A 17,269-nucleotide genomic window follows, 5' to 3' on the forward strand; every position below is an offset into this window, starting at 1 on the left:
CAAATGTCTCTTCCTAATACACAAGCATCATTAAACCTCAATCACAAGCTGCAACACACATCTTCCTAGTGACAAAAACAGCAACATACAACAGCTGCCAGACACAGCTGCATCCACACACACCATGTCAGGCTTAATCATTCAGCACTCGAAACTATGATACCTGCCATAATTGATATTAACTATGTTTAGACAGAATAATAATGACATTTTTACTAGCTGCCAGACACAGCTGCATCCATGCACACCATATCAAGATTGATCAAACAGCACTCGTAGCTGTGATACCTGCTATAATTGATATTAACTATATTTAGACAAAATAATTATGACATTTGTACTAAGAGCTTGCTACTATTATTTAACCAGGATATACATGACATTTCTAAATCATATTTTAACTGAGGAAGGCATTAGTCTCCATGACAGCATTTTTTTTCAAAACTCTCTATTGTTACTGGTATTATATATGATGTTAATTTGATACATTTGAGTCTGAACTCTGAGGAATGGTACCTTGTTGAATTAGTTTATTAATTACTTAAATTATTATAAGTAAAATCAATGAAAAATGAACAAGATACGTATTCATTGAGTTCAAGTAGGGGAATAGAAACATCTATGTTTGTATTATATGTTGCTTTGTTTGGCTTATATATAATGTAACTAGTAACCCATCTTGACCTACCTTTGTTTGTGAAGAATTATTGGACTCTTTGAACATTTTGAATAAATCATTACTGTTTCTCAGTTGTTTAAGAAACCCTCTTTTTTAAATAAAAACAGATGACAAGATAAGTGATGTAACATATCAGTTGATACTTTGAATGACACAATTGTAAGAGTTACTTTTTTGGGACAGCTAGCTTGGAATCTGTTTTTTGTTTCTTCTTTCTAGCATCAGTCCAATGATTTGTTTCTTTTATTTTTTTTAAGAGTAGGGGCCATCCATTTCATTTCTTCTGAAATAGACACTATGTTGTTGTTTTTGATGAATATAGTAGCTTTTTCTAAGTCATTAAATGTTCTCAGCTCACTGGCAATGAGTATTTTTATCTTGGCTGGAAAGGCCAGCTGTGCTTTAATGTTGTTTTGTTTCAACGGTTTTATTATTGGCCAGACTTTTTTCCTTTGTTCTAGTATTCTGGAAAAATAATCATTGTCAAACCTTGTCAGGCTTTGATTGTATTTTAAAGGTGATTTTTTTCAAGCATATTTTAATATTACTTCCTTGTTGAATGAAATACATTTTATAACTATGGATCTAGGTGGAGTATTTGTTGAGTTAGAAGCAGGTTTCCTCAGTGCTCTATGCCCCCTTTCAATTCCAAATGAAAGTCACTCTTTCAAGTCTAAAAATTCAGGAATCCAGGTTGTTAAGAATGAAATAATGTCTTCACCTTCTGTGTTTTCAGGCAGACCAATGATCCTTATGTTGTTTCTCCTTTCCCTGTTTTCTAACTCATCTATTTTGTTAAGCAGCCATGTATTCTGTTTAAGCATTCTTTTTGGAATTCTTCATCTTTGAGTCTCCCTTCAATGTCATTTAGAGAAGTCTCCATATTTGTTATTTTTGTACGGTGTTGCTGTAATAGTTCCTTAAGAGTATCAGTCTGTTTTTGAGAATTTAATTTGAGGTTTTCTACATCATTTTTAAAGCCATCCATCTTCAAAGATAGTTCCTGTAAGTTAGATGTTATCAATTGCAGTTCTTTTTTCAAAGCAGCATCTGGATGAGAATTCCTTGAGTTGTTCGTATTCAATGACTCAATATATCTCCAATTTACTTGACAGGAAAATGTTTGCATATCTCCACCAAAATTGATATTTATGTAGTTTAGTGGTTTATAGATTTCTGATATTTTAAACTTGAAAATAATAACATTTTCCTATATTATTATACTAGTTTATGGAGATCTCAAAATTCACTGCTCTCATTTGGCCATCTAGGCTCCGCCCCCTAGACTCTATGTTCTTAATGTAATTGCATCTCTCAGAAATTGTGAGAAATAGGTGGTAGTAGTAGATGGTTGTTCATGTACATTAGGCAGTTGCTACACTGTCTCAGGATGCTCATATCAACACAACTGGCAGGATAAACCATAGCAAATTGTCCACCCATATTTGTCAGAATCTGTGGGACAGGCCAGGGAGAGCTAATGGGTAGGTCCAAGTGCTTAAACCAAAACTAAGAGGCTTAGAATATCACTGAGAATTTAAACAGGCTAAAAACAAGCAGCACTAAATACAGCAGAAAAGATGCAACTGAACACTTTAGAGAATAAGTAGCTGAAAAAGCAAGATGAAGTAATACAGTAGGAAACACAAATACTGTGAAAGAAGATGAGAATTTTTTTTTTTTTGGTAGAGTGGGAAGAGAGAAAGGAGGAACAGACGATAATTCAAGGTTATGAAATTAAGGGGGTTGCCCTTTCCAAATGTTCCTTCTGTATTTTGTAGAATGAGCTAATGAGACTGGACTCGGAGGAGTATTCCAGATCAAATTTACAGTAGGGGCGGGCAAGCCACCAAGTTTAAGAAGAAGACAACAATAGATAAGGAGAATGGGGAACTATGCTACACCTACTAGCTACACTATTTTAGGCAGAAAACACTTCAGAAGTGTTTATTATAACAGAAAGCAGCAGTGACTCTGAGACACTAAATGAGGGTTTTAAACAGGAAAAAGGAACAAGGAGACTCTAGAGAATGCTTTTAACTGCAAACAAATTAGTTATATGATACCCTTCTTGGCAGGAAAAATCAGAACAACAACAAATGCTTAAATGCGGAAAATTTCCAATTAATACCTTTCACACAGTGAAACTTAGCTAAAAAAGCTTTACAAAAAAAAAGGCAGACAATTGCAGTACAATGGTGCAGATTAGTTTATAGCAATAAAATACAGTACAAAGGAGGCACAGACAATAAAAGGTGCACTAAATGGTAAGAATAAGGAGTAACTAGTAAAAATAAGCAAGAAAACAGGATACTTATTGCTAAATATATATATATATATATATATATATATATATATATATATATATATATATGAGTGAGCCCCCAAAAATAGGGAAAAACAGGAAGATCAGGAAACATCTGAAGAAGAAATATGGACATGGGAAAGAAAAAGAGATTTAATATGGTGCAATATTTAGGCAAAGGAGAAAGCAAAACTAACCAATACAAAAAGAGCAGCACCAAAGATATTTGATCAGGCAAAGGAATCCAGACATGAAAAACTTTACAATACAAGAAATACGAAGACAAAGAGGAAACATAGAAAAAGGAGATTAGTAATGGAGAAGTTAAACAACTAGAAACTGAGGTAATGGAGTACCTGCAAAGTGAAGGAGTCAGGGTAGAAAATCTAATTCAGAAAACACCACAACAGGATAGAGTAATGGATATCCAAATTAAGGGGAAATCAGTGGAACAGGAAGCAATTGGTCAGGTGCCATATGAAGATAATTTGGAGGCTTCCACAGGAAACCAGTATAAACATTCACTTGAAGCTAGCCAGCAAAGGAAGGAACAGGAAATTGTGGAAACTCTGATGTAGTCAATGCTGAGGAGACATAGGCCAGTGAGTTCCCATATGACACAGCAACAAATGGCACAGGATGAAGTTAAAAAGAATGTGCCACAGGAAGATGGTATAGAATCTTCTATAGAATGTCTGCAGGAAACAGAATACAAGGAATGTGCCCTCAGTTTGGAAGAAAAGGAGTTAAGAAAAGAGTTAATTAATTTAATAGACATAGACAGATATATCAAGATCAATTAAATAAATAGACTGCAGAAGGATAACAAAACCCCAAAAGTCAGAAGTTTGATAAAGCAAATGCACTATAACAGAAGTAAACAGAATATATTATTGTGCTGCTAAATTAATAACTGATAAAGTTCTACAACAGGAACACAGGGTAGCGAGGGACAGGAAGGGGCAAAAGCAAATATCATCATGGAAATATCGAACAGAGAAAACTATAAAGCAGCTAAAACAAAAAGTGTCACTGTTAGAAGAGGGAACAGATCAACAAAAATACTAAAAAACATAGATGTGATAAAAGCAATGCGCAGTATTAGAACAGACCAAGATCTATCATGTACTATTGCAAATAAACTAAAATTTTCAGCACAGGCAGAAAGACTTAGAAGATACAAAGATAAATATAAAGGAAAAGTACAAAATAAGCAATTTATTGATGATCCAAAAAAATTTATAGAGAATTGTGAAATAAGGTAAAAGAAATTGAAAGACCACCAAAAAAAGAAGAAATAAATACATTTTGGAGAAGTATCTATGACGATCCTGTGGAACATAACAAATATGCTAAATGAATGGAAGAAGTTAGAGAAAGAATAAGAGGGTTAAAGGTACAGGATATGAAATAGGATGAAGTAACAGCCAGAGAGATTGAAACAAAGTTAAGAAAAGCCTCTAATTGGAAAACCCCCAGGCCCAGATGCAGTACCTAATTTTTGGCTGAAAGTATTAACATATTTGCATGAAGATTTAGCCATGAGTAAGAACTATTTATATGCACACCCCAAACAGACACCAACCTGATAAACAACAGGAAAAACAATGCTGCTACTTGAGTGAACCTGCAAGGTACCCTAACAATTATAGACCAATAACTTGTCTTCCAATGACATATAAACTATACAGGGGGGATTGGCGCAGACAGAGTTTATAGTCGTTTAGAAGAAAACTCAATTATGGCAGTAGAAAAAAAGGCAATAAAAAATTTATATGGAACAAAGGATCATATGTTATTAAATAAAGTTATTGTAGAGAACTGTAAAAAAGGGGAAGAATCTAAGTATGGCATAGATTGACTACAAAAAAGCATTTGATAGTATCCCACATTCATGGATAAAAGAGTGCTTAAAAATGTATAAGATACACCCTACACTGATTGACTACATTACAGTAACCATGAAATAATGGCAGACCACTTTGCAATTAAGCCATGATGAAGAACAGATTATTATCCAGGCAAAAAAATCCAAAGGGGGATATTCCAGGGTGACTCTCTGTCACCGTTGCTATTCTGCCTTGCCATCAACCCATTAAGCTGTTTACTTAACAGCTTAGGCCATGGCTACAATTTGGCTCCTAGAAAACAACAAAGTCTAATGACTTCTCATCTTCTCTTTGTTGATGATTTAAAACTGTATATCTCATCAGATGAGGAACTGAAAGCACAGCTGCAGGTTGTCAAAACCTTTTCAGATGATATTAGAAGTCATTTGGTCTTGATAAATGTGTAAAAGCAACCTTTAAAGCAGGACAACTACAGCACCAGAAAAACATCAGTTTGGGGCAAGAATGTTATATAAGAACTTGAGCTAAAGGGAATGTATAAATATTTGGGAATTTTTGAAGGATCAGCAATAGAACATGGACAAATGTGAATAAAACTCAGTAAGGAATACTGTAGAAAACTTAAATTGATCCTCAGAACAGCATTTTCATCTAGGAGCAAGATCCAAGCTATAAACCAATTTGCTCTTCCTGTCCTAACTTACAGTTTTGGAGTGATTGACTGGCCTCAAAAAGTGTTAGATTAGATATTAAAACAAGAAGGATGCTTCATGTCACCAAATGATTTATAAAAATCAGTGTATACCAAGATTATAACAACTTTATTGGAGAATAAAAATCCAATCCAGTGACTAAGCGCTTTCACCAACAATGTGGCTTCAGAGTCATTGGAAAAGACATCAATTGAATCTAAGGATGTATTTTTGTGAAACCAATTCCACAGTCACAAATAGTAATCCAATTTTGAAGAGAAAAAGTTTGTTCATCTTCCAAAACAGTAGGGATGTAATATTATTTGAAAAAATATGTGAAAGGGAATTCAGGAAGGTATTACAGTGTAACAAATACATTGAAAATCAGTTTAACCTCAGTTATGATGAGAGACCAACCTTGATTGGTCTGGCCAAAAACAAAGAATTAAGAATCATGAAGCCAGACAAGGGTGTGGGTGTCGTGATCATGAGTCACATTGATTATGTGTCTAGAATGCACGACATCCTAAATGACACTACAACATACAAGAGGGTCTCTAGATGTGAAGTCAACAGGGCTTACACAGATGTGGATCTTTATCTATCTGATGCATTATACCAGGGAATGTTTGATGAAAATGAAATCAAGTTTTTGATGGTAACACATCCCATTGTTCCCATCATTTTTGGGATTCCCAAAATCCACAAAGATGTCAACAACCCACCATTTAGACATATTGTGGCAGCCAGGGATTCGAAGATGGAACCTTTGGCAGCCTTTGTGGATGTAGGGTCCAATTGTGTGGTCTCTGGTATTGAGCATATATTAAAAGACTCATGGCATTATTTGGAGTGCTTGAGGTGGGTTGATACTTCTAATCAATATTCTTTTCTCACCATTGATGTAGTCAATTTGTGCATGGTCATCCCACATGACACTGGGTTGGCCTATTTTAGAGAGGCTTTGCTTGTGAGTGACAACATTGACAAAACCAAAATAAATGCATTGCTAGAACTTATGAAAATTGTTCTGAAGAACAATTACATCAGTTTTGAGGGTGAATTGTTTTACCAGGTTGCGGGGGTAGCTATGGGCGCTAAATTTGCCCCTGTATACGCCAATCTAGTGTTGTCACACTGGGAAGAATTGTATATTTTTCCCACTGATTTTATGGATAGGATTTTGCTATACAATCGCTTCCTGGATGACATTTTGATCCTGTGGAAAGGAAATGAACAGGAAGCCAAATGTTTTGTAGAGTATTTGAATTATACTACTACTTTTCTCCAATTTACATACACTTGGCATGCTTCTGAAATAGATTTCTTAGATATTCATTTGATGAATACAGATGCATGGTTACACAACAACATACATCGGAAAAAAAAACACATTCTAATTCCCTTTTACACTTTGACAGCTGCCACCCTTACCACCAAAGGAGAAATATTGTTAAGGGGCAGATGGTGAGGCTGTCAAGGTTGGTAAGTGATAATGTAGTCTTCCAACAGGAAATGTTCAATCTAGTGTGGATGTTTCTGGAGAGAGGGTACCCATTAAAACTTTTTTGGGGTACAAAGCGTGAGGTTGTGCAAAAAAGATCTATGTCTTTTGCACCCATTTTGAGATTGGGTATAAACACAAGAGTTGACAAAAGGAACAACCCTGATGTATTTGTGTTAAAATACAGTACATTGAGTCCATCCCTTATTGCCGCACTTACAAAAACATGGGAGCTTTGTTTTGATGAACATAGTAAGGGAATATTGGGAACCCAACCAAAGGTTGTTTTCAGTAGGAGAAAAAACATGAACATTCTAGAAAATAACAACCATAAATGACTTAAATCCTTGATGTTTAAATGTGGGGCATGTAGATTTTGTCACTACATTAATGATGGACCCTATGTGGCAATATATGGATACAGTCACACTTTGGCATGCCCGGGCAGGTGCAGCTGTAATACCACTATGCTGGTATATGTGGCTACCTGTGTCAGCTGCTCTGCCTTTTATGTGGGCAAAACAGTACATAGACTTAAGGACAGAATAGGTGAACACCTGAGAGCCATTAAAAATAGGGTTGTTCACAATGCATTGTATGGTCACAGTACTGTTTGCACTAATTTCAAGAAATTAATTTTCTTTGTAATTGATCATGGAGCACCCAACATAAGGGGTGGGGATGACAGACTCCTGGTTGAAAACAAGGAATATAAGTGGCAACTCAGGTTAAATGCCACACATACACCAGGATTAAATGATGGCATCTCATTTATGTCAGTTTTAAAACAGTGATCTTATGTAGTTTAGGGAAACTCATGCTCCATATTTATAATTCATTGTTTTTAGGACTTGGAATTTCTAAGTTGGTCCAGGATGTTTGGTTTTAAATTTTATTTATTTTTATTCATTATATCAATGGTTCGTTCATGAATTAGGTATATATATAGATATATATATATATATATATACACATACACACACACACACACACACACACACACATATATACTAGTTTTGTTATGTATCAGTTTATATGAATTTTCCATGTATCAATTTACAGGTGTATTTTTATGTACATTTCAATGTTTGCATTTTACATACACATGCACAATATGGTATGTTTGCATTATGATGTTTTATGTTGTATTACTCTGATTGGTTCACCATTTGATGAACTGGGCTATTTAAATCATGGCTGATGTCTTTTCCAATGACTCTGAAGAAGCCACACTGTTGGCGAGAGCGCTTAGTCACTGGATTGGATTTTTATTCTCCAATAAAGTTGTTGTGACCTGATCGGTTGTTGAGATTTTCTGTTTTACTTCTTGTTTTTTTGCCCATTGGGTTGTGCATTTTGGTTGTATACCAAGACTGTATATTCCCCATTTTGAAGGAGGGATGGGCCTCCTTGAAATTGATTACATGTATAGATCTGCAATCGTGGGACTCCACACATATCTACTGACCTCACAAGATCCAAATGTAGTGAAATTTTTGAAATGAGGAGAATAAATCTAAGATGATGTTTCTGCTTCATTTAGCAGAAGCATATTGACGTCAAACAGGAATGAAAATCAAACCAGAAGTAGATAAAAAACAGGCAGCAACTGAATGTGCCAAAAAACAAAAGAAAGAATATAAGTTGAAGGACCAGATGAGAAGGGAATAAATATGGAAAAAACATAAATATAGTTGCAAATATATAAAACTTCTGGAAGAGCCTCATGTTGATCAGGAACAAAAGCAGGAATGGTTAAGGAGAGGCAAATTCAAACCAAGAAATGAAAGGTTAATATTGGCAGCCCAAGATAGTGGGCTACATACACATTGGTTTACAAAGTCCATTGAGCATATGGGAGAAACATGCAAATGCAGGTTTTGTAAAACAGAATTGGAAACAGTCACACACCTTGTTGCTGGTTGCAACACACTATTGGCAGAAGGACTGTATACTGAAAGGCATAATAATGTGCTGAGACTGTTGCACTGGGGATTGTGCAAACAGTTTGGTACTGAAGTGGCTGAAAAACAATGGAAACATGAGCCACAAAGTATCATAGAAAATAATGAAGTTTATATCACATGGGATCACTCATTACCAACAGTTCAAAAGATAGATGCTAGAAAACCAGATATAGTGGTCCAAGAAAAGAGGACAAAAGTAATATTGATCATTGAAATTGCCACACCCAGTGAGTATAGTGTCTTGTGTACAGAGAGACACAAAGTCATAAAATACTAGGATCTGTAGGTAGAAATGAGAGCAATGTGGAAGAAAAATACCCAGACAGTTCCAATAGTAGTAGGAGCAAGCAACAGGTCTTATAAAATGAATTTACAATCATATTTAGATATGTTACCAGTCTATGTAACTCCATACGAACTGCCGAAAGAGTCATTACTGGGCACATTGCGGGTGCTGCAAAGAGCACTACTGGCTGACATCAAAGATTGAAACAATACTAATTTCATGAACTTTAATTGTACTTTGACTTAGGAATGGGGTCCATTCCCATCATGGTATTAGAAACCCAGAAGACTTGGAACATTTAAAAAAAACAGGAAATAGAGGAGTCTGGTCTGCTGGCTGAAAAAATACCTGCTGGAAAGGAGGGATTTTTCTCCCACTGCCATCTGTAATCTTGAGGAGTAATCTTCCTAGTCCATTTGCCTGAAACTATCTGATACCAAAGAGAGAAGTGAAGATTCAGATTTTATGGAAGGGAGAAGGAAATGCCAGAGTGGGGGAGGTGGTCATGGTCCCTAAAATACTTATTCTGACTTTTGGAGTACCCTTTGTATTGAGGAGTTCCTAGACACATCTCTCAACTGTCCAGATTTTTGCAGAATGCCCAGATTTTTGATTCATATTTTGATCTTTTCCTCATAAAAAGTGTGGTTTTCTGAAAAATTATTGAGGATTGAAGATTGTAAACAATGACAGATGTTTGAGTTTCAGACTTCATATCATTCAGAAAATGCATGCCAATGCAAAACCTATTATTCTGTCAACATTCTAAGTTTATAAGTGCAATATTTAAAATCTGTCCCTATTTTGGGCTTCTGTCCCTCCGTTATTTTTGCCTTTGCCCAGATTTCTTGTGCTAAGGGGTTGAGAGGAATCACAGATTCTTTTTGAACCCCTCCTGCCATTTCTTCTTAAACATCCGTTTCCATTTTCATGAAATTGTTTATTTATACATAATATCTTAAATAACTAAGTACACTATTTACATTAGCCTGACACTATAATAGATCTTAATGTATGCAGTTACTTTATAAGTATGTCCAGTCCATTATCAGAGTGTCTGATCAATTATTGTATAGTGTCAATCAACGATAAGACTTTTCCCCAAGGGTTGTTGATAAATGGCTTTGGATAAATTCTTAGTTCATTAATTTTCATTTCCAATAATGCTGTGGTCTTCAGTAAGCTGTAGAAGTCCTCCAAAGTTGGTATTGTGATTGTATTCCATCTTCTTGTTATACACTTCCTTGAAATTGCAAGTATACTCCATACTGGATACATTTGACCTATTCAAATGAAGACCTTTGTTCACATTTAATACTACAAGATCTTTAGTTAAATAAAATGATTCATTAAATAAAGCTTGTAGAAAGTTATTAATACCATTCCAAAATGGCTTAATTTTTACACAGTCAAAGAAAATGTGGTTCCAATCTGCATTGTCTACTTGCTCTCATCTCCAACATATTCCTTTTAGGGAAGAACTAATTTTACTGATTCTGTCTGGGATTAAGAATGCTCTGTGCAAGCGTTTCTAATTAAAAACTTTCCAGTATTGTGTAAAAGATATATATTTTATCAATAATGTGATATTTGTTTTAATATCTTCAGTTAACTGTATTGAGTGTCCTTTTGTTATATAATACCAATATGAGGTTTTGGGTATTGTTGTATAGTTTATCAATATTTTGTAACATTTTGAAATGCTGTTTCCCATGTCAAAGTCATTATATATGATTTCATATATGTATTTCGTACATGTAGGTATTTCTTTAAATGAAGAATTGTTAATTATTCTACTTAAAATCTTGCAAATATGAAAGAATACTCTGTAAAGTTAGCCAGCCATGTTGGGGAATTGTGTATGTTGTTTTTATTACTTGCATATCTAAAACTTTTAGTTCTTTGATACATTGGAGCCAACAAACAAACACTTTATGTTCCAAAGAATTAATAATTTCTCTCTATATGTTATGTGGAAAGTTATTTGTGATATAAATGGTGTTAAAAAATCAAACCAGATTTTTAAATCTATATTTGCATTAATAATTTTCTTAAATGAGTCAATGTAATAATCAATCATATGAGTTTTAGTGGGTTTAGTTATTTTATATTGCATACTAATACATAATATGTGCCATGGCAAATTGTTTTTATCTATTTGAATTTTTTTTGTAAATCAAATTCATTTATTGATATTACAGTTAGTAATTCATTCCAATTTGCAGAGTAATTTGGACTTATCCAATCTGAGATTGTTTTAGATATTGATGCTTTTATATATGTTAATATATCAGGAAAGTTTAATCCTCCCTGTTTCCATGTTCTGATATGATGTATTAAAGCTATTCTGTTTCATTTGGGAAACCATAAAAAATTTATTAGGCATGAATTTATTTCTTTAAGTATATTCCTTTCTGGTAACAGTTGTATTCCCAAGGCTATATATATAGGATCTTGGGCAGTAAAACCATTTTTATTAACTGTAGTCTATCTTCAAATGTTAATGTTATTTTGATCCATTTTTCCAATTTTAATTGTGTTGATGATATTATTGTAGTTTTTTGAGACTAATTCATTATTATCCTCGCAAAACTCAATTCCTAGATATTTTAAGGTAGATTCTTGTTTCCCTATGATGTGATCTCCCTTAGTCTGCAGTTCTTTTATTGAAAAATAAAAAAAATTATTTTTATTTATTGAAATGGAGTCCTAAAGTCATGTGAAATTTGTCAATTAATATATCTAATTCTTCTAATTTCTCTTTTGTATTAGATAATGTTAGTAATATGTCATCAGCAAATAGCATTACTTTAGAATTGTATTGTTCACAAACATCTATTCCTTTGATTTTTATATTGTTACGAATTGAATCTGCCAATATTTCAATAGCCAGAGCAAATAGAATTGGTGACATAGAAGATCCTTATTTAGTGCCTTTTGTTATATGTATAGATTCAGAGGTAAAAGGATCTAACTTGACATATGATAAATTATTTGTGTATATATTATTTAGGAGATGAACAAAGGATGCAGGAAAATTCAAATAGCATTAGGATTTTGAATAAATAGTCCCAATTTAGGGAATCTAAGACTTTCTCTATATCTAAGCCAGTTATAAGTGTTTCTTTATTTTCTTTATTAAGATAATGTATAAGAGAAATTATCCTTTTAATATTGTCATGTGTGGGTCTATGATATATAAATCCAGTTTGATCATTATTTATTGCTTTGGATAGTGGTATTTTCATTTTGTTAGTTAATATTGTCATAAATATCTTATAGTCATTATTTAATAATGATATAGGTCTATATGAGGTACATAGGTTTCGGGATTTGTTTTCCTTTAGGATTGATGTGATTAAGGAATATCTCCAAGAGGGTGGTATTAAAGCTTGTGACTGAATTTCTATTTGAGTTTTATGGAAGAGGGATAGTATCTTTGAAGGAAAAAGTGTATATATTTCTGTAATTATGCCATCTATACCTGCAGCCAATAGGGCTGCGGACTGCAGCCCCTCAAAAAGAAAAAAGAAATGAAAAATAAAAAATATTTTTTAAGGACTTTCGGACGCGAGAGATAGAGTCCGTTATATCGGTTCATGCGCATGCTCAGGGCAACGCCCCCGTCCCCATAGGGGCACAGACCCGCCAGGATTAGCAGCAGGGACTCGGGACAGTGCCTCAGGGATCTCGCGGCGTCGGGAAGGAGCATGTGGATCGGAAGGATGTATGGATTGTACGGACGTTGTATTCATTCAGGTAAGGTGCCTTTCAATTTACAATGTTTATTTTTCTTTGTGTATGGTGCTTGTGCTTTACTGGAGTTTGTGTATGGTGCTTGTGCTTTACTGGAGTTTGTGTATGGTGCTTGTGCTTTTGTGTATGGTGCTTGTGCTTTACTGGAGTTTGTGTATGGTGCTTGTGCTTTACTGGAGTTTGTGTATGGTGCTTGTGCTTTACTGGAGTTTGTGTATGGTGCTTGTGCTTTACTGGAGTGTGTGTGTGTGTGTGTGTGAAAATGCCCCAGGCTTTATGTGGGTGTGGTAGGGAATGCCTCAGGCTTGAACCCTGTACCCTGTATGCAGGTGTTAAAGACTTGAGTTCCTATTTTTACCTCATATTTGATCTGATCTGTTCCTCATAATATCTGTGGTTTGTAAATGTTGTAATGCTTGATATTTGATGGTGTAGTAGTAGCATTGTTGCCTCACAGCTGCAGGTTCTTGGGTTTGATTCTTGGCTGGGGTTCCTTCTTTGTGGGGTCTGTATCTTCTCCCTGTGTTTGTGTGGGTTTGCTTTTGTGCCCTCCCATGTTACAAAGACATGTCTGCATTATTTCTTCCTGGGCCTCCGCTGAAAATTTGTTTATTTGTTCCAAGTCAGACTGTCCTGATTAAAAATGTTAAATAAAATTGATAGGCATTTGAATTTCAGACTTAAGGGTTTCTGAATGTTTAATTCCCTGCGTATTTGATGGTGCAGTGGTAGTATTGTTGCCTCACAGCTATAGGTTTTCTGGTTTGATTCTTGGTTGGGGTGGCTTCTGTGTGGAGTCTGCATCTCCTGCCTGTGTTTGTGTGGATTTGCTCTGGTGCCCTGCCATTTTACAAAGATGTGTCTGCAGTTTTAATCCCTCTGCTGAAAATTGTTTTTGTTCTGTCCAGTAAATTTGACAGGCATTTGAATTTCAGACTTCAGGTTTCTGAATGTTTAATTCCTTGCAGATTTGATGGTGCAGTGGTAGTATTGTTGCCTCACAGCTATAGGTTTTCTGGTTTGATTCTTGGTTGGGTGGCTTCTGTGTGGAGTCTGCATCTCCTGCCTGTGTTTGTGTGGATTTGCTCTGGTGCCCTGCCATTTTACAAAGATTGCAGTTTTAATCCCTCTGCTGAAAATTGTTTTATTCCGCAGTGCTCCGCAGTAAATTTGACAGGCATTTGAATTTCAGACTTCAGGTTTCTGAATGTTTAATTCCTTGCAGATTTGATGGTGCAGTGGTAGTATTGTTGCCTCACAGCTATAGGTTTTCTGGTTTGATTCTTGGTTGGGGTGGCTTCTGTGTGGTCTGCATCTCTCCTGCTGTGTTTGTGTGGATTTGCTCTGGTGCCCTGCCATTTTACAAAGATGTCTCTGCTGAAAATTGTTTTTGCTCTGTCCGCAGTAAATTTGACAGGCATTTGAATTTCAGACTTCAGGTTTCTGAATGTTTAATTCCTTGCAGATTTGATGGTGCAGTGGTAGTATTGTTGCCTCACAGCTATAGGTTTTCTGGTTTGATTCTTGGTTGGGGTGCTTTCTGTCTGCATCTCTCCCTGTATTTGTGTGGATTTGCTCTGGTGCCCTGCCATTTTGCATATTAATCCCTGCATCTCTGCTGAAAATTGTTTTGTTCTGTCCGCAGTAAAATTGACAGGCATTTGAATTTCAGACTTCAGGTTTCTGAATGTTTGATTCCTTGCAGATTTGATGGTGCAGTGGTAGTATTGTTGCCTCACAGCTATAGGTTTTCTGGTTTGATTCTTGGTTATGTGTTTGTGTGGATTTGCTCTGGTGCCCTGCCATTTTACAAAGACGTGTCTGCAGTTTTAATCCCTGCTGAAAATTGGTTTTGTTCTGTCCGCAGTAAAATTGAAATTCCTTGCATAATTGATGTGGTGCGGTGGTAGTATTGTTGCCTCACAGCTATAGGTTTTCTGGTTTGATTCTTGCTGAAAATTGTTTTTCTGTTCTGTCCGCAGTAGAATGACCGGCATTTGAATTTCAAACTTCATGTTCTCTAAGTTTATAAGATGAATATTTTAAATTTGTCCCTTTTTTGGGACTGTATTCCCCATATTGGCTTCGTCAGGTTTTTTGTGCTAAGGTTGACAGCTATGGCAAGAACTGAATTCACTGAATATGGACTGTAGAATTGTGCATATTTACTGATAAAGGTGCACTGTAGAATTGTGCATATTTACTGATAATGGTGGACTGTGGTGATGCCTACACTAATAATAATGGGACTGTAGAATGTGTATATATTATAATAATGGTGGACTGTGGAAGTCTGAGTAGACTTTTTATGATAAATGTTCTCAACTGGCAGTTTTGCCATTATGGGTGCATATGTTTTGTTTCATTGCTTACTGGAAAAATGTTCAAAACAAATTTAAAACACCCTCTAACAAGTGTACTGTATTGTACAAGGAATATAATTTTAGTACAATGAGGAAGGTGTATCAAAGAGCACATGTATGTTTAAAATTAATCTTTATCACACTGCCAAAAACAATTTTCTTTGAATGTGGGTTTCAATGAATGTTGTTTTTCAAGGGCAGAAAGTTTAATGCTAAGTTTTTCATTGTGAGACTGCATTGCTTTGTTTAACAGATTACTTAATGTTTGTGCTGTAAAATACAAAATAAAACTTTCAAATGAAGTCCAATCATTGAAGTAAAGCAGTATGCACATTAGTGTTTATGGTAATTGAAGTGAAAATAGCCAAGTAATGGTTTGTGGAATGCTGCAGAGGGCTCCAGTTCAACCATTATTTTGTCAGGGGAAGGGCAGCAAACTCAGACAGGCCCAGCTGAACTATACCTCCCAACTGTCCAGATTTTCAAAGAATGAATAGATTTTTGCTTCTTATTTTTGGTTTGTTGTTCATAAAATTTGTAGTTTTAATTCCTAAATGATTTGCCAGAAGTCACTAAATAATAAGTTTCAGACTTCATAACCTTCATAAAAATGCATGTTAAAGTAAGAGCCGTTCTATCAACTGTCTCAATTTATACAAATATATTTGGCCTTGTTCAGATTTTTACTGCATTAACAGGTTGAGAGGTACAAAAAAAAATTCTTTTTAGAAATAGGCATAGCCAAACTCTCAAACTGTCCCCAATTTTTTCAAAAAAATGTTGCTCTTCCCTAATAATCCCTCCGCAAAATAGCAATTTTTGGAAGAAAACATGGAGGGTTTACAATTAAGAAATAACTGTAATAATCAAAGTTATAGATTACTTGAAATGCATGTAGATTCTTTTATTTTGTCAGCTGCTCAAGGTAGCAGTACTAATATTAAAGTGTCCTTCTTTGACAGGTAGAAGCTGTATTGTGTGTCTATTTTATATTTTTGCATCACATTTTGGTCCATTTTTCATAAAATTGTGTTTTTGACAGACATTTGAGTTTCAGATTTTATACCCTTCAGAAAATTCATACTAATGCAAGACCTATTCTATTATCTTTCTAAGTTTATTAGAGCAATATTTAAAATTGTCCTTCTTGTTGTGCCTTTGTCCCACTTCTGTGTATGGCTTTGTCCAGATTTCTTGCTCTTGAAGTTGAGAGGTATGACAAATGTGTCAGGGCCATCACAGTCAGCCAGAGAGATTTCAAATTGTGACATGCTTGTTGCACCCACTCCCCCATGTAGTGACTCTGGATGTGTCCAAGCAAGGCAAGGAGTAGTTGTATCTACCTTGGATGGGGAGGACACACTGCATAAGTACTACAGTGGCTTTTCATCTGTCCTTGATTTTGCAGAATGGTCTGGTTTCTGTCATATTTTTGTACTGTTGATTTATGCTTATTACTCAAAGTGCCTGTTGCTCTGTGTTTAAGTAGCAATGCTTTAATGACCATAAGGTAAGCTTGTCTGACATCGTAAGATGCAAGTAAGCTTTAATAAGCATACTGTTAAAGAATTACCAACATTGAAAGCCTTTCTGTTGTTGCCATGCAGAGAATACTTGACTAGATAATGTAAAAGCTCATTACACTTGTTGGAGACTTTCAGTCATCTCAAACTAAACAGAATGCCAATCATGTGTGGTCCATAACCTGTACAGTAATCCTTTAAGCAATGTATCTTGAGCTTGTTTCTTGCTTGCTTTTCATTTTTTACTTTTATCATGTTTTCCCCATGAAGCGTTGTCAGGCAGCAGGTCTTTTGATTTCTACTTTCAGCATGTTGCTTGGTACTTTAATAAAGCTGAATATATT

Source organism: Protopterus annectens, chromosome 9.part0, assembly GCF_019279795.1.
Source record: "Protopterus annectens isolate FY-2018-M chromosome 9.part0, PAN1.0, whole genome shotgun sequence".
NCBI classification, from domain to species: domain Eukaryota; kingdom Metazoa; phylum Chordata; order Ceratodontiformes; family Protopteridae; genus Protopterus; species Protopterus annectens.